This window comes from Psammomys obesus, unplaced genomic scaffold, assembly GCF_907164565.1.
Source record: "Psammomys obesus unplaced genomic scaffold, mPsaObe1.curated_primary_1811, whole genome shotgun sequence".
Lineage (NCBI taxonomy): Eukaryota > Metazoa > Chordata > Mammalia > Rodentia > Muridae > Psammomys > Psammomys obesus.
In genome coordinates, this window is record NW_026596166.1 from 15,876,490 (window position 1) to 15,897,575 (window position 21,086).

The following is a 21,086-nucleotide window of genomic DNA, read 5'->3' on the forward strand; positions in this document are numbered from 1 at the left end:
TTCTTTCTTTCTTTCTTTCTTTCTTTCTTTCTTTCTTTCTTTCTTTCCTTCCTTCCTTCCTTCCTTCCTTCTTTCCTTTTTTGTGAGTTCAGGAGTTTCTATTTTTTTCTATTTCAATTTTTAAAAAAATACATTTTTATTTTCACAATGGAATACTACTCAGCTATTAAGCACAAGGAAATCATTAAAATTTCAGGCAAATGGATGGAACTAGAAAAGATCATCCTGAGGGAGGTAACCCAGAAAGACACATATGGTATACCCTCACTTATAAGCAGATATTAGCCATATAATATAGGATAACCATACTAAAATCTGCTGCAAATGCTCTTGACTATCTCTGAGCTATCTCTTCATCCCTGAAAAGCTACACTATTACAAAGACAAGAGTTGATATAGTTTATTTATAAAGGTGTGAGTAGGCTGCAACTGTTCTGAGTTTGGCTAGATTTGGCTGTGCATGTGTCTCCTCTGCTCATTTTCTCATTGTCCTTGAACTAGCTGCTACCTGGAGGTGTTATTTTTTTTCTCATGGAAAACCGGAGGACTATAAAACATAAGACAGAGGTCAAAAACACTTTAATGCTTCTGCTCATGTCATGTCCTCTAGCATCCATTGGCTAGTATCAAGGGGCAGGAAAGCATGTTTCTCCTGTAGTGGGATAGTACTGTGAGTGTATAATCCTATTAGCTGATGAAACTCTGATTCCAACAGTCTGATCAACTTTTAGTTGTGGGTAGGGAACTGAGAGAATGTGAACAGCAATGGGCAGAGAGGAGGATGGGTAGGGAAGATGAACTGTGTTGCACAGAGCAGAAAGGAGGTCAGGTGAGGGGTTAGGAACACTAGACAGGAAAGTAATGGTCTTTCACCTCCTTTTTATAAGCTCAGGCTGGGTGGTCTATTTTGCAACTTGATTTACAGCTATCTGAGTAAATAAGCAGAGCATTCTGAGAGAACAACAGCAGCCCAAGACCCTAAATCTATTCAAAACCATTCCAGCATCACAGCCAAGAGTAGTCACAGGCTAGGTTTTTGGTCACTGCTTATTCTCAGCTTACTTTTATGATGCTCATTATAGTCCTGGCTCAACTCTCCTTTACAATAGCACAAATGACATTCTAATTAGGTTTCTTTAAAATTCCACTGCTCACAACAAGGATGATTCCTAATTTGAGGCTATATTTTGGACCAGAGGCCAACTGTTGGTTCCTTTGTGGTTTTTGACAAGACTGCTCTGGGAAAGAGCTACAAGTTTATTGTTCAAGCTTCCATAGATAATATGGAGTTGTAACAAAATTAATAGCATTTCTAAGACATGCAGTTTGTAGCTTGAGCGATGTATTTTAGCTCACGCCCAGGGTAGTACCGCAGTTGGAAATAGGATCACAGCCATATAAGAAAAGATGTAGGGTGCCATGACAAGAAATTTAAATTTCATGTAAGATTGCTGAGGAAATGGAGGAAATAAAACACTGATTAATTTTTTCAAAGATGTCTAATAGAATGAGAAGAATGGATTTGGAAGGAAACAATGGGTGGGAAGCAGAGGCACCAGTTTGGAATTGATGTGCTGTTTCAGGCATGAGATAATAAGAGCAACCACATTCTTATTCCGGGGGCACCCTGTTCCTTTTGACACCATCTGTTTGCAACATTCTCTAGCACTCCCAATTCTAAAACAACAAAATTCTGGAAGGGTTTTGATGGAAGCACCATCTGATTTTTAGATCTGCATTGTTTCTTTTAAAAATGGATATACTTCCTAAAATGCCAGGCTTAAAGAGTAGGAAGCGAAGTGCTCTTTCTCCTTTCCCTCTCCCTTCCTAGTTTTCTGCCTCACTCTGTGTTATCGGTTTAAGGTCATAAATGCATCTTATAATACATCGAGGAAGCAAGAAGGCATGCTAAATCTAAAAGGTACAGGAGGTGAGAACATGCTCTTGTTTTTGCTTCTGGTCAATATCGACATGCTGTCTAAAGGAATGGGCACCCTCCCTGCCAGCATAGAAGGAGGAGATGGATTTGCTGATAGCCAGTCAAGAATTCCTGGAATCATACAAGAACTTTAAGTCAGGGTAAAGCCATAAACAGGTAAGGAAGAGTAAAGCTGAGTCACAGAGGATGATGATGATGATGATGATGATGATGATGATGATGATGAAGTTGTTGGAAGCATGGGGCAAATCAACTTGAATTTTGGCACAAAGTTCTCTTCTTGTACCCTTCCTCTCATAATTAAATGTGGTCTTTCTCATGCTGGGCAGGGCTTATTATAGGACCAGCATTCTGCATTTGCCCTAGGACTCCTTGCTGGACCCACTGTGCCAAAGCTGCTGTCCTGGACTGAATCCTACTGAAGCATTTCCAGTGTCTCTTTATAGAGCTGTTAAGTTCCAAAGTAGACAGTGTCTATTTCAAAGGGTCTACTGTTCTTACACCACCCTCTTCACTTTCTATCCCTGAATTGTGTGTGCCATGCTAAGATTATGACTGTGCCTTAGTTCATTTGGGTTGCTGTAACAGAATATCATAAACCAGTGGTTTATAATAACAATCACTTATTTTTAACTGCCTGGAGGATAGGAAATTTAAAACTGAACACTGGCAGGTTCCCTGTGTTGAGGGTGACCGTGGCTTGCAGGTACTCATATTATCACTATGTGCCTGTATGAAGGAGTGTCAAGGGAACTTTCCATGGTCTGTATTTTTTAAAATACATGTTTTCATTAATTGAGAATTTCATTCAGTGTATTTTGATCACTTTAACCTCCAACTTCTTCCCTAACACTTTCCAGATCTACCCCACCACCCTACCCACTAAACAGCTTCTTTTTTTCAGGGTCTCCTTTTTATCTTTTCAATTTTTATTAGTATATGATAATTGTACAAAATAATGCATTTCACTGTGATAAATTTATACATGCTTGTAGTGTACTCTGATTACAACTGATCCCCATTACCATCTCCTATTTCTATTACCAAATAGTTTCCAGGATCACTTTTTAAGAGTTTCAGTTTTGCTCATGGCAGAACCCTGCTTATCTGCTAAAGATCCATTCTCCTAATGTAATCACATCTGGTTTCAGCATAGGGATTTTGGAGGAATGCAGGCATTCAGTCTACAGAAGACTAGTCTTACATTTCCGGCCATGGGACAGATGTCTCTGTGCTCTTACTTTAACTTTGGTGGGTCTTGGGAAGTTGTAGTTGTAGTTCTAGCACCTTACTTAAGCTTAGTATTTGTATACACAGTTTTCCACAGGGAAGAAGACATCAATTTGTTCAGCCCTAAAAATGTACACACAAGTAACATTATACAGATTGAGCACATTATGTCTAGGAATTATATACATATACAAATATGTATGGAACAAAAATTAGTTTAAAAAAGAGATCGTAAATTTGAAAGAGAGCAAGGAGGGTTACATGGGGAGGGTTTAAAGTAGTGGTTCTCAACTTTCTTAATGTGTGACCTTTAATATAGTTCCTCATGTTGTGGTGACCCCAACCATAAAAGTATTTCATTGTACTTCCTAACTGTAATTTTGCTGCTGTTGTGAATTGCAATGTAAATATCTGATATATGACACCAAGGGGGTCATTACTTACAGATTTACAGGGAGGACAGGAAAAGGAGAAATGGAATTATAATCTTCAAAATTAAAAAAAAATCTTTAAAGTGGACAACATTATACTTGACGTAATAACCAATGGAAGAGCTGTATCGATAAGAGAAATCCTCTTAGTAGCAAATGCTGATAATCTCAGCATTTCTCCTCAGATTTTAAAGGGATATAGCAGAGTAAAGATTTTTGTGGTACTTTTACACAATGGAATACTGCTCAGCAATTAAAAACAAGGAAATAATGAAATTTGCAAGCAAATGGTGGGATCTAGAAAAAGATCATCCTGAGTGAGGTATCCCAGAAGCAGAAAGACACACCTATAAGATAGGAAAAACATACTAAAATCTGCACCCCTAAAAAAGTAAACAAGAAAGAGGACTCAGGGTAAGATGATCAATCTTCACTTAGGAAGACAAATGGGAAGGACATTGGAAGTAGGAGAAAACAAGTAACAGGACAAGAGCCTACCATAGAGGGCCTCTGAAAGACTCTACCTAGCAGTGTATCAAAGCAGATGCTGAGACTCATAACAAAACTTTAGGCAGATTGCAGGGAATCATATGAAAGAAGGGGGAGTTAGTATCACCTGGAGAGGACAGGAGCTCCACAAGGACCAAATATCTCTGGGCCCAGGGGTCTTTTCTGAGACTGTTTCTCCAACCAAGGACCATGCATGGATATAACCTAGAACCCCTGTTCGGATGTAGCCCATGGCAACTCAGTCTCCAAGTGGGTACCCTAGTAAGGGAAACAAGGACTGTCTCTGACATGAACTCAATGGCTGGCTCTTTGACTTCCCTGCCTCTGAGGGAGGAGCAGTTTTGCTAGGCCACAGAGGAGGATCTCTCCTGTGAGTAGACTTAGAAAGGGGCAGGGAGGAGATAAAGGGGGGTAGGTGGGATTGGGAAGGAATGAGGGAGGAGTCTACAGCTGGGATACAAAATAAATAAACTGTAACTAATATAAAAAATAAAAATTAATTAAAAAATAAAAATAAAATAAAAAAATATTTAAATTATTCCAAATTACTGCAGGTGAAATAATGAACTTGAATATTTTTTTGGCCATGTTGAACACTGCCCAAACATTATTTTGTGCCTATATTAAAACCAGAAGTAATGGTGTTGAAAAAACAAAAACAAACATGAAACAAGCTTACCATGTAAGGTAGATCCTATGGAGTTTTTGAGACTTATTGATCCAGTGTAGATACTCGGGGGCCATAATTCCAGAGTCCTTTTTACAGTACTTTACAGGCATTTTTGTTTTCCTCACAGCGCCATGTTTACTATCCAGCCTCTGAACTCATTGACACACCGCTTTCCTAACAGATGATCCAACGATAATGGAGGTAAACTCATGTCAATGGACACTCCGAGGGAGAGCAGGCCTTTGCCTTCAAATCCCAACTTTCTATACAATCAGCAACAATGCAGAAATCCTGACAGTAGTGATGCGCTTGTAGTTTTGACTGTGAGAGGACCAGACTGAGTGAAAAACAGAACCGTTTGAACTCATAAAAAAAGAGTAACAGCCACACAGCTTTTGCTAGTGTTAGGGGTAGAGCTGATTTTATATCTGTCTAATGGTATAATTAGTGGCAATTATCAATAATGGGGAGTTGCTTCACTTCAGTGAACACACTTCTAAGGCTGACATTAAATACCTGCCTCTGTAATCAACTCAAAACATGTTCTTCAGACAGAGTTCAGCCCGCTTTCACCTCTGGAATCAATAAGCATTTCTCAAGATTGTGCTCCCTCCTGTAATGGAAGAGGTGAACTCACTCCCTCAAGCTCTGTCATTGCTAGACACAACCGAGAGGGCAGAACCTTCATGGCCTAATTGCCCGCAAAGGCCTTAATTCTTGCTTCAGTTTCAAAATCATTTTTTTGTGTGTGTGTGCAAGGGCCCATGTTTACATGCTCTTTGCCTGTGCATGCTCAAGAGGGTCAGAGCCTTCCTCTATTGCTGTCTGCCTTATTCCTTTGAGTGAGGGTAGCTCACTGAACTCGAAGCTTGCCGTTTTCATGCAAAGCTGGTGGTCAGTAAAGCACAGAACCCTCCTGCTTTGAAGTCCCCCAGTATAGGTAATTAAAGTCACACTCAACCACACTCAACTTTCTAAGTGAATATTTGAAGGCACACAAACACATGGTAACTCTCTAAGATTCAGTCTCTAATAAACAGAACATTTTAGACATTTTACTACACATGAGGCATTACTTTATACGTCAATGATACTTTTGAGGGAGTGTCTCCTCGCACAGACAAGACTGGCCTTGAATGCTAGATTTGCCTGTGCCTTCAAGGTGCTGAACTTACAGACATGTACCATGCCTGGCTAACAACTTATTATTAATTATTTGATTACTAAGTTGTAGGAACTACTTATTAATTTTAATAGTTTCCAAGAATATTGTAAAGAGAGGCTCATATTTAGCATATTTCAAACAGTGGAAATGTTTTATACTCATGACATGGAGAGTAATCTTGAAAGACTGACCCACTTACTGACACCTCACATTATACAAATTGGCAACTCTGGATTTTATCTACATATAAAATCAACCTCTTGATGGATTCAATCTCCATGGATTAAGAACAATATAAGCCCACACATGAAAGGCTGAGCTAGCACAAGTATACATTAATAAAACCACTTGTTTGCATACTAATGCATTTCTGTAAGTAGTTTTGTTGGATTACTTGGAAAGAAATGCCCGATGTATGTTTTAGATACATTTGATGACGAAAAGCAATTGAAGTAGAGGCAGTTATGTCACCTTCTTTGGGATTGGGACCTGTGGCTTAATGATCTCTTAGAGACAAAATGAAGAAATTGTTAGCTCTTCCTCAAGATCATAGCAGTGTTAAAAGTGGTGACCTTTTCTGGATTATCTGGGCGGAATGTTATTGTGTTATTCATTCTATCACAGATAGGCTGCAGAGACAACACATTCAAGGGGAAAGAACACCTTTATGAATACAGCTTCCTTTCTTTAACTTCCTTCACAGCTCAGCTTAAGCAGCATGGAAAGCTCTTGCTTCTCTTTAGCTGTTTGCTTCCCTTTAGCTGTTTGCTTCCCTTGTGGATTTATGATTGTTTAGTATTGAAACACTGAGCACAATACAAACCTACCTTGAACTGATGACAGCTTGGGCAGCTGGTTTCAGTCTTCATTTTCATTCTGAGCAGCAGCCAGAGCTGTATGAACACATAAGCTCTCCTCCAATGCCCTCATCCTCTCTCCTTCCTTCTTTCTTATTTTATGTTCGATTGTGTATATATGTGTGGTTGTGTACACATTAATGCATATGCTCAGAGAGGGCAGAGGCCTCAGATCTCCTGGAGCAGCAGTTAGAGGAGGTTGTGAGCCACTGAGCATGGGTGCTTGGAACTGAACTTGGGTCTTTTGGATGAGCAGTATTCTCTCTTAACCTCTGAGCCATTTCCCTAGCCCCACAAAGGCAACTTTTTTACATCAGTCTTTTTTTTTTAAACAACAAACACGTCCTTTTTTGTTTCATTTAAAAGTATTTAAGACACATAAAACAAGGCGCCATTTATTTTTTTCTTTTCATCTCTGAAAGGCAGTCTGTGGCTGGCTCCTCTGCTGTTGCTCTGTTGCTCTCTGCTCTCTGGTTCCTTCTTTCTCCTTGCTGGAAAAGTCTGTCTATCTCATTAAAGTTGTCTTTTGGGCTGGCTTCCTGTGATGCACTGACTCAGAGGCTCCTGTGTCGTTTTTTGCTCTGGGCTCAAGGCTTTCACTGTTTCAGGGTCCCCCGAGTCTCTCTGAGCATCTGGAAAAACTTGAAGAAAAATGCTTCCTCTGAAGATGGTCTCAGCTTAATTTCTCCCCTGTGACTTTCTGTCAGATGTCTCCTGTCCTCTGGAAAATTTCTGTGAGATGTTCTCTGCTTTCTGCAATGTTGATAGTCTTTCTTTTTCTCCAGTCTTGTTGGGGTTTCCTTCCAGCCATGTTGAATGCCAGATGTAAAAGTATCTTTTACTCACCTGATGTAATTGTTGTCTTGGAGGCTGACTGCCTCTGTCTGCTAATGCAGGCCTGGTCCTGGAAGCTTCTAGCCTCCATTTGATCTAACCTAGGCCTGGAATACGTTCAGCCTCTGAGACTTACTGCTGAATAAGCTCATTCTTTCAAGCTCTTTCTGAACTCTGGCTGGCTGGTTCACCTCAGCTGTCCTGGCTCAAAACTCTCTAAGCAGACCCTTTCAAACTGGCTTCTCTCAACTTCTGACCGAAATGCTCTGCTTGGCCTCAAAATAACTCTAGCAATCTGTGCTAACCTTCTGGCTCATTCTCATTTTCTGGCTTGTTCTGTTTTCAATTGTGTCTAGCTTGTTTTCTTTACAACCTGTTTCTGTGAAACTCTCCCAGTAAAACTGCCTTCTCTCTCTCTGGGATGCACTTTCTTAGTTAAGTCACCTCTCTTTCCTCTCTGTTCTCTTGAGAGTTGGATATATCCTAGTCTGTCAAATCTTTATCTGATTAGTCACTTTGTCTGCCTCTTAATTAGATAACACTTTCAAACATGGGTGCTCCTACAAACTAACTTTGTCTTCATTGCTTGAGATTAAAGTTGTGTATTAAGGGCTTGTCTGCATTCCAGCCAGATCACAAAGACCTAAGAAGTTATTTGGATATGATCAGAGCAGCCATGTTTCTGGATTAAAAATTCCTCTACACTGTAGTCTTAAATAGAGGAAAATAGCAGAGTCAACCATGGTAAACGTACATAGTCAAAATAGGGAATAGGTAGAAGATGGGTATGCTTAGGGTACCAGGCAAAGACCCACTCACTTCTACAGTTGAGAGGATAATCCTGAACCGTGGCTTAAGAATATTTAGAAAGACTAGTTTAATATAGAAGAGGTGGTACATTTACACAATGGAATGCTACTCAGCAATTGAAAACAAGGAAATCATGAAATTTGCAGGCAAATGGAGGGAACTAGAAAAGATCAGCCTGAGTGAGGTAACCCAGATGCAGAAAGACACACATAGTATGTACTTACTTATAAGTGGATATTAGTGATATAATATAGGATAAACTTACTAAAATCTATATCCCTAAAGAAGCTAAACAACAAGGAGGACCCTAGGGAAGATGCTTAATCCTCATTCAGAAAGGCAAACAGGAGTAGGGGAAGTAACAGAAGACAAGGAACAGGACAGGAGCCTTCTACAGAGGACCTCTGAAAAACTCTACTAGGGTATCAGAATTGATACTGAGAATCATAGCCAAACTTTGTCCAGAGTGCTGGAATCCTTATGGAAGAAGAGGGAGATAGAAAAACCTGTAGGGGACAGGAACTCCACAAGGAGAACAACAGAGCCAAAATACCTGGGCCCAGGGGTACCTGCAGAGACCATGCATGGTGGGGACCTAGAACTCCTGCTCATCTGTAGCCCATGACTTCTCAGTCTCCTTGTGGGTTCCTTAATAAGGGGTACAGGGGCTGTATCTGACATGAACTCAGTGGCTGGTTCTTTGATCAACTCCCCCAGCAGCCTTGCCAGGCCACAGAGGAAGATGATGCAGCCAGTCCTGATGAGACCTAATAGACTATGGTTAGATGGAAGGGGAGGAGATCCTCCCTTATCAGGGGAGTAGGGAGAGGGCATAGGGTGAGAAAAGGGAGGAGACAAGGGATGCAGCTGCAGTGGAGATAAAAAGTGAATAAATTGTAATAAATAAAAATATAAATAAAATTAAAGTAAAAAATGTTAGGAATTTAATACATTTTAATGCCTTTTGGGTAAATTTCTCCAATATAATCCTATTTTATTTTGATAATCATAAATTATATAAATTTATTTTATAGTAAATTTCACTAAGTAGGTTGTTATTCAGAAGTTATTATTATTATTATTTATACTTTTTATTGTTTTTTGGTGAATTTCCCATCATGCATCCTAGTCTCATTCGTCTCCCCTTTCCCTCATACCTACCCTTTCAATCTGCCCTCTCCAACAGAGAAAAACAAATCTCACTGTGGAAGCTGTAGTGTATCACAGTGTGTCCCACAGTGTACCCTTTTGTCCACACTTCTTTGCTTGCAAATGTTTATTGAAATGACTCTTTGGTCTGATAGGAGACTCCTGACTTCTGCTCCTCTATCATACTGGAACTTCACTGGGACTCCTCTTGGATATCCTGTTGTTGCCCTTTATCATAGAGATCCTGCAGGACTGGCCACTTCACGAATTGCAGCAGTCCGTCGATGGAGTAGAGGTTGGGGTGAGCCAGTTCAAAGCTCTGGATCTGAGCTTGAGAGGTACCTGAGCTAGTCAGCCGCTGGCTTTCCTGCTCCCATGCCTTTGGGACTGGCTTATCAGCAACCTCTACAACCAGGGCCAGCTCTATCCTGCTGCCTAGGGGAGGTACAGGACCCAGACTCCAGAGTGTGGCAACTGGTGAGGCACATGATTAGTTCTTCCATTCTCATGACCCCAGGACAAGCTCTCCCACCCACCATAGATGGTGAGGGTTCAAGAAGGGGAGGAGGGCATCTCTTCCTCATCTGAGCCACTGCCCAGCAGAGAAGAGGCAAGGCCAACTCTCCTGTGCTCACCCCCTTCGGGCTGGCTCCCATGCAACCCCCACATTCTAGGCCAGCTCTACTGTGCTGCCCAGGTGATGGGCAGGGTCAGCTTTCCCTGAATGCTGCAGCAGGTGAGGAGGAGGACCAGCTCTCTTGCCTTCATGACCCTAGGGCCAGGTCTCCCTCCTGCCACATGTGGTGAGGGGCAAGGAGGGGGCAACATGGGAGAAAAATGGGGGCCAGCTCTCCTAAGTCTGCATCCTCTGGAGCCAGCTCTCCCAAAACTCCCAGTGTGCAGGGGCAGGCCCTCCTGGGTACTGCAGCTGGTTAGGGTCATCTTAGGAGTGGTCTCAGGAGTACTATGCCCTGTTTGTGCATTATGGCACTGGGCAGGGGTCATCTTGGGTATGGTCTTCCCCTACCCGACCCCACTTCCAGTCCTGTGGGGCTCCAGACTGGTGGTCACCTCAGCCTTGCTTTTTTTTTTTTTATTAACTTTTCATTTTTTTTTAATATTAGTTACAGTTTATTTACTTTGTATCCCAGCCGTAGTCCCCTTCCCTCATTCCCTCTCAATCCCACCCTCCCTCTCTCATCTCCTCCCTGTCCCTCTCTAAGTCCACTGATAGGGGGGATCTTCTCCCCTTCATCTGACCCTAGCTTATCAGGTCTCATCAGGACTAGCTGCAATGTCCTCCTCTGTGGCCTAGCAAAGCTGCTCCTCCCTTAGTGGTGGTGGTGGTGGGGGGTTTCCAAAGAGCCAGCTATTGAGTTCATGTCAGAGACAGTCCCTGTTCCCCTTACTAGGGAACCCACTTGGATACTGAGCTGCCATGGGCTACATCTTTTCAGAGAGTGTTTAGGCTACCTACTAATCATTCAGATGTTCATAGTTCAGACTACTGAGTCTGTCTCCCCTCTGCCACCTGCTGAGGCACATGTGACACAGCAGCCGCACCTGCACCTGCGATGCCTCTAAGGGCAGGCAGAAGCTATTAGTAACCAAAATAACTGTTTCTGAGAATTTGATGGGATAAAATAAGAAGAGCTGAAAAAATAAAAAGCAAACAAGCAAATGAGACTAACCCAAAAAAAAAAAAATCTCACTAGGACCAAAGCAACTTAAAGAAAGAAGAGTTTGGCTTGACTTATAATTCCCGAGGGCAGAACCAGCATGGCAGCGCGCAGCAGGCAGCATTTTTGATAGTGAGAACAGGAAGCTGAGAGCTAACAGGCTTATTGAAATCGAGAAGCAGGGAGCAACCGGAAGTGAGACTTTCTAATCCGAGACACAGCTCCTGGTAACATACTTCCTGCAGCAAAGCTAAACCGCCTCTTCAAGCAGTGCTGCCAAGTGGGGAGAAAGTGCTCAGATGCCCAAGACCATGGGGACATTTCTCATTCCGACCGCCACAGTCTGACGAAATTATGCTTTCTGTCAGTCCGTCTTTGGAATTTTTGGTAACCGAGCTAGCTTCGAGTGCCCAACTTAAGAGCCATTCACTGACAGAATGAATTCACTCAACCGCTTTATCACTTTGACCCCATTACGGACTTTGTAAACAATTCACTCATTGTCTCCTTTAGTAGCTCCATGTCTTTAATGAGATTATAGATTGAAAGATGTCAAGTGTTTCCATAGTTGCAATTCATTTGAATTTTGGTTTAGAAGGGGAAACAGGGTCATTACAGGCCATTATGACAAAAATAAAATAAAATAAAATAAAATAAAATAAAATAAAATTAAATTAAATTAAACGGAACAAAGTTCCCAGGAAAGAGAACAAAAGAACAATACCATGAACATTCACAGTCTTCATGAAATTGGAAAGGAAACAATCCAATTAAAGTGTGAGACACGAGATAAGCTCTTCGGAGGCTGGCAGTTATTGCATCCTCAGGCAGTTCAGTTTTAGTTAGGAACAATCGGGGAGCCTCTCGGTTCTGTCACATAGAACACTAATGGGCAGAACAGTCTGATGGGTTCTTCCAGGATGGATTTCAAACCTCGGTAGAACTTATCAAGAAATGTAATATAAGACTGGATTTTAAAATTCATTCTCTCTGAGTGTACATCTGTGTTGCGACAATTTAGCTAATCGGTATTAGAATGTAATAACTTGAGTCAACAAGTCTGAGGAATTCATTGTAAGTGCCATCACGCAGTGATAAAAAGAGGAGATGCCTGACATTTTTGCAAAACACATTTAGGTTTTTTTTTTTTTTTTTTTTTTACCTTTACAGTCTAGATAAAAGTAAACAGGTGAGGACATATTTTTAACATTGCTTCCTCTCAGCAATTACTGTCCCATTTAGCCAATTCCAATGTTTTATTTAATTCCAATAATTTCTCCCTTTTCTCTAGTCTTCATACAATTTCTCAGAACCTCATCATGTGTTTTAATGATTATAATACGACAGAGATAGAACACAAAAGTGAGATCAGCAGTCCCTCTACCCTTTCCTACTTGTTCCTTCTCCCAGGTTTGACAAGTACTGCAAGCAGAGGCATTATATGCCATTAAGTCTGGGGAAGATCAGCTTTGGGAGAGTGTAGGTGCCTCATGGAGATCTTAAAGTAGTAATTGCTTAATCTAATCATGTACACATCCAGAAAAGAGCATTCAGACTACTTGAAACAAGGAAACACAATTTCTTGCTTTTCTTTTGTTCTTTAGTGTACTAGCTGGGTTTGAAATAAACATTTTACATTTCTCCTGGGTGAATTTGCTGGTTAAAACTTCCTGCTCAAAAAAAAAAACAAACAAACAAACAAACAAACAAACAAACAAACAAACAAAAAAACCTTCTTGGTTATAAAGACATGAAAGTCAGTTAGTGGTGGCTATGTTATTTATTCAACATCTATTCAGTAATGCTTAGTAGAGTATCAGTCATGTATTAGACATTATTCTGAAAACTAGTTTATATTTTATATAAATTAATTGAGAGATGTATAAGGAGAAATGTATATAATTTAAAACAGAAATATTTATCTAGGTAGCTATTGATGTATGAACAAGTAAAGAAAATGTGGCATATTATATAAAATGGAATGCTATCCAGCTATAAAAGAATGACATTCTGTTATTTACAGAAAAATGTACAGAACAAAAAGACATGCACTGTAGAATTGTCTAGACCCAGAAAGACAAATACTGAATGACTGGTCTCATATATTAAAACTGAAAAAGTTGAATATGATTATTAGAATCTGAGAAGAAGAGGGGTAAAGGGAGAGTGGACAATGGGTCCTAACACTGAAAGAATAAATCCTGTGTGTCTCAGAGCAGTAGAATTAACAGCTCACTGTAACCTATATATTGTTGTGAAGAGCTAAAAGAGAGGAGCTTGAAGACTAGTAGTGTAAAGAGTGATTAGAAGGAAATACGAGCCATCATGATTGGGCCAGGGCGCACTGAATGTATGCATTGAAATTTCACAGCGTGTTCCACTGCGGTCAACGAGTGCATGTTGGTACACCGCCCCCTCACTCCAGAAATACGGCTTGAGAAAAGTCTTATGACAGAGAGAAAGCAAGTCATGAGTGAAGGTTGAGAATAAGAATATTTTAGAAAGAGATCTTTGGCTCTCAGGTTAGTTTGCCCAAGTGAATTTGTTAAAGAAAGATGGCTGCATACGAGGAAAGGGTGCTGTAGAAGCTGAGACTTGAAGGAGAAGCACTACACCAGGATGCTCTGCTCATGGCTGCTTCCCATCTGAGGTGGCCAGAGCTCAGAGGAGAGCTGAGTGAGGCAAAGACCCATCCCAAGTAGAGAGCTTCCACCCAAGTAGACCCTGTGTATCATTTGTACTCAGGAGACTATGGAGGCTATTAACTTTGAAGTACCTGTGGAGCAGAGACTTGAGGACTATAGCTATGGATGAATTGTTGGGCAGAATCTTGGAACCCTGGTTTTAACCTGTGTGTGTGTGTGTGTGTGTGTGTGTGTGTGTACTAACGGATCCTGTGTGTGTGTATGTACTAACAGTGCTTGAATTGAGCTTTTTTTCCTTGAAGCAATATTATGTTGATTTAGAGTAAAGTGGAAGAATTTTAAATTTACATGTATGTGAGTTTGTTGAGTGAGATTCATATTGTATGTCTAAATGATTTTTTTCCATTCTACATTACACTCACCCTATTCATTGCAAGTCCCATCCTGATCAAATGGTAAGCATATTTACTTACCTGTTTTGATCTGAAGTTTATTTTAATGCTCTCTGGAGCTTACGAAGGATAGAACCTTTTATGGCAACATTTCAGCAGCTTAAAAAAAAAGCTCACTGGAGAAAACTGAGTTCCCTTTTGCCAGCAGGTATCAATTGCAGAAAGTTTCTTAGTGATGGAAGGGCCGTGTGTTGACTTCCACTTGTCAGTGTTAGAGCCCTGTCTGGCTTGAACCTGGGAATATTGTTTCAGTCTCTGTGAGTTCACATGTGCCTCAGCCTTGTTGTGTCTGGAAGACACTATTTCCTTGGAGTCATCACTCTGGCTCTTAAAATGTTTACACAGACTCTTCTGCATAGATCCCTGAGCCTTGAGGCGAGCTGTTCGATGAAGACTTCTCATTTAGGACTGAGTGCTCTAAAGTCTCTCGCTGTCTGCACATTGGCACTAAGTATAGCAACAGCATTTCAGTGTAGGCCCTATGCCCAGTAGTAGTTGGTCAACATAAAATGAACTCAGTGGTATTTTTGTTTCATTTTTTTATGTCTTGGCTTTTTTTTTTTTTTTTTTTTTTGTCTTACCGGTCTTTCACTTGTTTTGATTTTTTTTTTTTTTACATGCTGTAGAAACACCTTCTGCCAGCTTTGCCTTTTTTTTAATTTAAATTTTATTTTATTTTTGATTACACTTTATTCACTTTGTATCCCCCCTCTAGTTCCTTCCCTCCTCCCCTCCCAATCCCTTCTTTCCTCCCCCTTCTCCACGCATGCCCCTCCCCAAGTCCACTGGTAAGGGAGGGTTTCTTTTTCTTCCTTCTGATCCTAGTCTGTTAGGTCTCATCAGGAAGTCTGTTAGGTCTCATCAGGAGTGGCTGCATTGTCTTCCTCTGTGGCCTGGTAAGTCTTTTTTAAAGAGAAAGAGAAAAAAATGTTAAGTTGGGTGAGTAGAAAGGTGGAGAGGGTCTTGGGAGAGTTGTGGAAGGGGAAAACCCGTCATCAAAATATACTGTATAAAAACATTTTTTTTCAACTAAAATAAGTTTAATAAAAAAATAAGGCAAAAGAAAAATTTCTGTCCTGATGCTTGACCAAGAGAGTCTGGATGTCCCGAGGGGCTGGGAATCTTGGGGCTATCTTAGAATTTGCCTACCAAAGTGAGACAACTGATAATGTTTGAACAATATTTATAGACTCACTAATAGTATTATATTAATTTAAATTTCTGCTTTAATGATTGAACCTTGATGATCTATTAATATTATTAGAAACTGAATAAATAGCTCATGCGAATGCTGTGCTTTACAATATATTTGTAATTTATTATAAATCTAAACTTTTAAAATTTTTAGCAAAAGCATGTGTAATGATTAATTTTAATTATCCTCTTGAAAGGCTGGAGAGATCATTTATCAGTTAAGAGCACTAGCCGCTCTTCCAGAGGATCTAGATTTGATTTCAACCACCCACATGGTGGCTCACATCCATTTGTAACTACAGTTTTAGGGGACTTGAGTAAAATGTGTATTCTTGGGTGTTTGGGTGAAATGAAATTTATAGCTAGCTATTAAGCCCATTTGATCTATGATGTCAAGTAATTCTGATGTTTCCCTGTTTTTTTATATAGATGATCTATCTATTGAAAAAAGTGGAGTATTGAAATTACCTACTATTATTGGATTGATGTTAATTTGTGTCTTTAAATACAATAGTACATTTTCTATTAAACTGGCCACCCCAGGGTTCGGTGCGTATATGTTTAGGATAGTAATGTCTTCTTCGTTAACTGCTCTCTTGATCAGTATGAAGTGTACTTCTTTATCTATTCTGATTATTTTCCAAATGAGGTCTTTTTTGTCAGATTTTAGTATAGCAATGCCTGCTTGTTTTCTGGTCCTATTTAATTGGAGTTCTTTCGTCCATCCTTTTATGCCTATCTTTAAAACATCCTTCAATGCCTATCTTTAAAACAATGATGTATTTCTTGCAGAATACAGAAAGATAGATGGATTGTGTTTTTTATTCATTCATTCAGCCTCTGTGTTTTGATTGGAGAATTGAGGCCTTTGATATTTTAGGTTATTACCAAAATGTGTGTGTGTTAATTGTTGTCACTGTGTTGTTGATTTTTGGTGTTGTTTGCTGTTGCATAACAGTTTCCTCAGTGATCGAAACATTCCATCAAGTAGGGAAGCTCCTTAATAAGACAGAAGGTAAACAACTCAAGACAGCTTCAGGAAGTCCCTGAAATTTATCAGATTCACTTTAATCCTAAGAGTAAACAGTAAAGAGTGATAGCACTCTCTGATAGGCCAAGCTTCAAAGAAGCTCAGAGGAGCCAAGCTGCAAAGAAAACTCTTAAGATTAGACTAGCTTCCTAGAAGCAGAAATCAGCCCAGCTTCCTGAAAGAGGTTTAGACCAACTGAGTCATCTTCAAAGGACACACCGTTGAGCTGCTTGCAGGCTGTGCACTGTGCTTCAGGTTTTTATCTTTCTGAGCTTTCACCCATGCTGGGGTGGGCTTTGGTGATTGCAGCAGCTGTCTTTGAGTTGTTTCTGCGCCTGTAAATAACCACTCACTCATGAGTAATTCCAATAAAACTCATCAATTCACTGAGTTGCACTTTGGTGGAATCTGTGCTTTGGTCTTTTGTGGGCTTGCTAACTGTTGTGAGTAGGCCTGAGCATGGCCTAAGGCTGATTATCAAGGGCCAACTATCAAAACATCAAGGTCCCACAGTCAAAATGCATTTTTTTTGGGAAGGCTTCTTCTTCTTCTTTTTTTAATAAAAGATTTATTTATTGTTTATACAGCATTCTGCCTGCATGTGAGAAGAGGGCACCAGATCTCATTATAGATGGTTGTGAGCCACCATGTGGTTGCTGGGCATTGAACTCAGGACCTTTGGAAGAACAGCCAGTGTTCTGAACCTCTGAGCCACCTCTCCAGCCCATAATTCATTTTTTTGACTAACCTAATTAAAATGCCCAATCAGAACTTACCAACACATTCTAGATCATTCTAACAGAGACCCCAGCCTTTTCCCTCTTAAAATTAACACTTGCAAAGCAGATTCAGATTCAGCCACCCTGTCTTTTTGTCTTGGTCAGTTAAGGATATTGTTGTGTTTTGAAAATTGGTGTTTGGGTATGGTTTGTTCAGGGTCCAGGGTCCAGAGGGGAGCACCCCACAGTATGTGGGTCCCTCAGTATCTCCCCAGGAAAAGTCCTAACGTACAGCATTTGTGTCTTAGTGGTACTATTTTAACAATTATAGTTTTGTGTTTCTTTCTGTGGTCTCTCTGAACTGTGCAAGAGTGGGGAAAGTGAGTTGAATAGTTAGGAAGAATGCATTTACTTTCTCCCTGTTCTTGGCTGTGGCTGTGACTAGTTGCTTCCAGTTACTGTTGCCTTGATTTTCTTACAGTGATGACTGCCACCTGGAATTGTGAGTTAAAATAAACCCCTACCCCTACACGTTGCTTTCAGTCAGATTATTTTGTCACAGCAGCAGGAGATGAAACTAGGACAAAAATTTGTAATAAGAGCGTGGAGTCATGTGGAAGAGTTTGGAACTTTGACCTAAAAAAAAAAAGATTTGTTGAGGTAGTGATTCCTAAGTGATGCTCAAAGAAACACCCCCTGAAAAGTCATGACTCCACTTCCTTGAGACTGTACGTTTGTTTGTTTGTTTTCCACTGAGTTTTGTTTTGCAGAGAAAAAGAACTGCAAGGACTGCCGTGACTTTCCACCTTAGCTGCACAGAGAAACCACATGAAGCATGTTTAAAAGCACTGATACTTGTTTCAGCCCACCAGCCTCTTATCTAACAGGATCGGGTATGGCTTAGGAAGAGACATTTTAATATTCTCCAAAATAACATGGTCGTGTGGGCTTTGTTAGCCATTCAAGAGCCCCTGATAAAAGCCAGACTTGCGATGGTCAGTATTCACTCTAGTCAAGATACCATGTTGGACACTGGGACACAGTTATTGACCAGATTCTTCATTCTAAAGAAGCATGTTGCCTCGGCAAGGGATCAGACATAACTCTGGTGATTATAATACCTTCAGGATCCTGTAGCAGAGATCTAACCCATCATCACCTGCTTCCACATTGGAGGATGCCAGTGGTTGACTGTAGGAACATTCAGGAATTTGGGTTGTGTTTTCTCCAGAGAAGATAAATTTGTACCAAGAGAGTGGGGTTTGAACTTAGGTCTAAAATAGCTGTTGAATGTTGCAGGCAGAACCTAATTGGCCATTCTTGTAGAAGCTTAAAAGATAGGAATGGTGAGAGAAATGAACACAGTGGCGGCCTGGATCATGAGGCTTTAACAGGAAATGCTTGAGATCTGAGTATGGGATATCCAAGTCATATTTTGACCAATAATGTGTTGTTTGCCTGCGCCCTGATGATCTGAGTAAAGCTGAAATGAGAGATGATTAGCTAGCTTGAGAGAGAAAAATTTAAAGGCAGGATCTTAATCAGGTTGTTGCTAAGAAAGTAGAAGCAATTGATAAAGAAATCAGTGTCATTGTAGAGAAGTCTTGGGATTGAGTGGTGGCAGTCAGAGTCCTTGAGAAGAGACCACTGAGTTCCAATGTGAAGCTGGAACCTCAGTTGCAATGGAGATCCAGGGCACTGGATATTCCACGGTGGTTGGCGCTCTGCCAGAGAGAGCCTCGTAGAGAAGCTGTGTGTGTGTGTTGCAGGTGTCAGAGCGGGAGGTTTGGGGCTACCCAATTCCTTTAGAGGCCATAGAATTACTTTATAAGGCTGTTCATTGTAATGCCCAGGTTCTTCGCTTTTGGAATGGGAATACTTCTGTGCATCATATGCCGGAAATTTGTCATGTGTTTTGATTTTGTAAGAGCTTACAGACTTTGGGCTCCTAGAGCTTAAATTTTAAAGTCTTTGGGGTCTTCTAAAGTTGGATGGTGTTTTATAATATAAAACAAAACCACAAAACTTGGGTACAAGGACTGGAAAGTTATAGTCTAAAGTGATGTGTTTTTGTGTTAAGTTGGCAATGGGTGGATTTTTAATGGTGAACTTTGGTAACTGGACACAAGCTAGAATCACCAGGGAGGAGAGCCTCAGTGAGGCGTTTTCTGGGTCATGTTAGCCTGTGGACATGTCTGTGGAGCAGACTGTCTTGATTGATTTGGAATGACACAGCCTGGGAATGGGCAGCACCATTGCTGGGATTGAATTCTTTATGCTCCCACTGCCTGATTTTCTGATAATGATGGGCTGTAACCTGGAGTCATGCCAGTATAAACCCTTTGTCCCCTAAAAAATGTTCACTAGGGTAAAAGTGAAACTTTACAGCTGAACTACTTCATATATCGTTGATACCCTTTATATGCTAACGGCTACCCATTGTTGAGGACACCTAAATTTACAGCCTAGCTTTTATGAAATTGTTTCCTTTGAAAAGACTGTGGAAAATAGAGTGTTACAGGGGACTTTTTAAAGAATTAATTCCAGGAAGTTATGCTATGCTCATTTGGGGGTCAGTTTTAGACTCTGAGCAATGTCTAAATGACAATTCTTGTCTCTCCCTCAGAATAATGGTTGTGAAGAGGTTTCTGTGCTAACACTAATTATTCTAAAAAATGATTATGAATTATGATAATTCATTGGATTCTGGTGTTAAAAAGCCTGTGAGTAGAAATACTGCTAGTCAAATATCAAATAGGGTAGCTGTGAATTCTTTGCTTTCTTCCTGGTTCTTCTTCCCTGAAGGAGGTGCTAATGGATCCCAGCTTACCTGAAGCCAAGGAACTGGAGTGGACTGAGATAATGTTTGCCCTACTAGCTGCTAATGTGCGGACCTTAGAATGGGACATTCAGATCATAAGAGACACCCTGCTGTCAGAAGGGAAAGATTTTTTTTTTGTGTGTGACAAGGTTCTATTGTATTCAATTAAGCACACTCACTCTCTCATGTTCTGCAGGTTATACTCATCACTAGAGTCTTGGTATTTGCCGAAATCTCACCTCACATTCAATGCTGGGAACAGTAGCCAAATAACCCCTGTTCTCTCACCTTTCTATCAGAGAAAGTCTAGTTCAAAGGGATACAATCTGAGCAGGGACCACTAGCTGGGGAAGTGGAGGCGGCTGTGTGACGCCTGTACAGCTGCCGGGCCTCAGTCCTGGGAAGAACCCCAGAGTTTCTGAGCTAAAAGGGTTGCCTATTATTTCTCCATAGTAAGCCAGAGCCCTGGTGCTGTGGAAACGTTCTTTCTTCTACATGGAGACTTGTTTGTCTCCAAGGAAAGTTAATGCTTGACACCGAGAAAAGTGCTTGTTTAATTGGTCCCCTAGAAGGAGAACCAGCAGGCTTGTCACTATCACAGGAGGGGAGCTGGAATTAGAACTGGGGGACACATGCTCTCTCTACTTAATGAATTGCAACAGGGTGGGGGTAGTGTTAGCATTTATTTCCCGATCTGAAGGAGGAATTGAGAACAGGGTCTTTTTTTTTTTTATTTTTTTTTTATTTTTTTATTTTTTTATGTGTGCATGGAGTATGGTGAAATGCAGCAGGTGAGTAGGTGTGCTAGTCAGGGGGTTAGAGCCAGTGTGAATATCATGAGACAAATATTGTTTATAGGAATTGGCCCTTACATAATTTAGATGTTGCCGAAGATCTGGAAGGGGAGGTATGGGATCATAAAAGAAATGGCCCTTTGGAAAACTTCCACAT

At 40.6% G+C, this 21,086-nt stretch overlaps 1 non-coding gene across 1 annotated transcript; it reads right to left on the bottom strand.

Annotated features, from left to right (window-relative positions):
* Positions 1–11,059: 11,059 nt before the first annotated feature.
* On the bottom strand, positions 11,060–11,186 carry LOC129667845 (small nucleolar RNA SNORA17). The gene has a single exon (XR_008718832.1). It is a non-coding gene; the product is annotated as a small nucleolar RNA SNORA17 (small nucleolar RNA).
* Between the last annotated feature and the right edge of the window lie 9,900 nt (positions 11,187–21,086).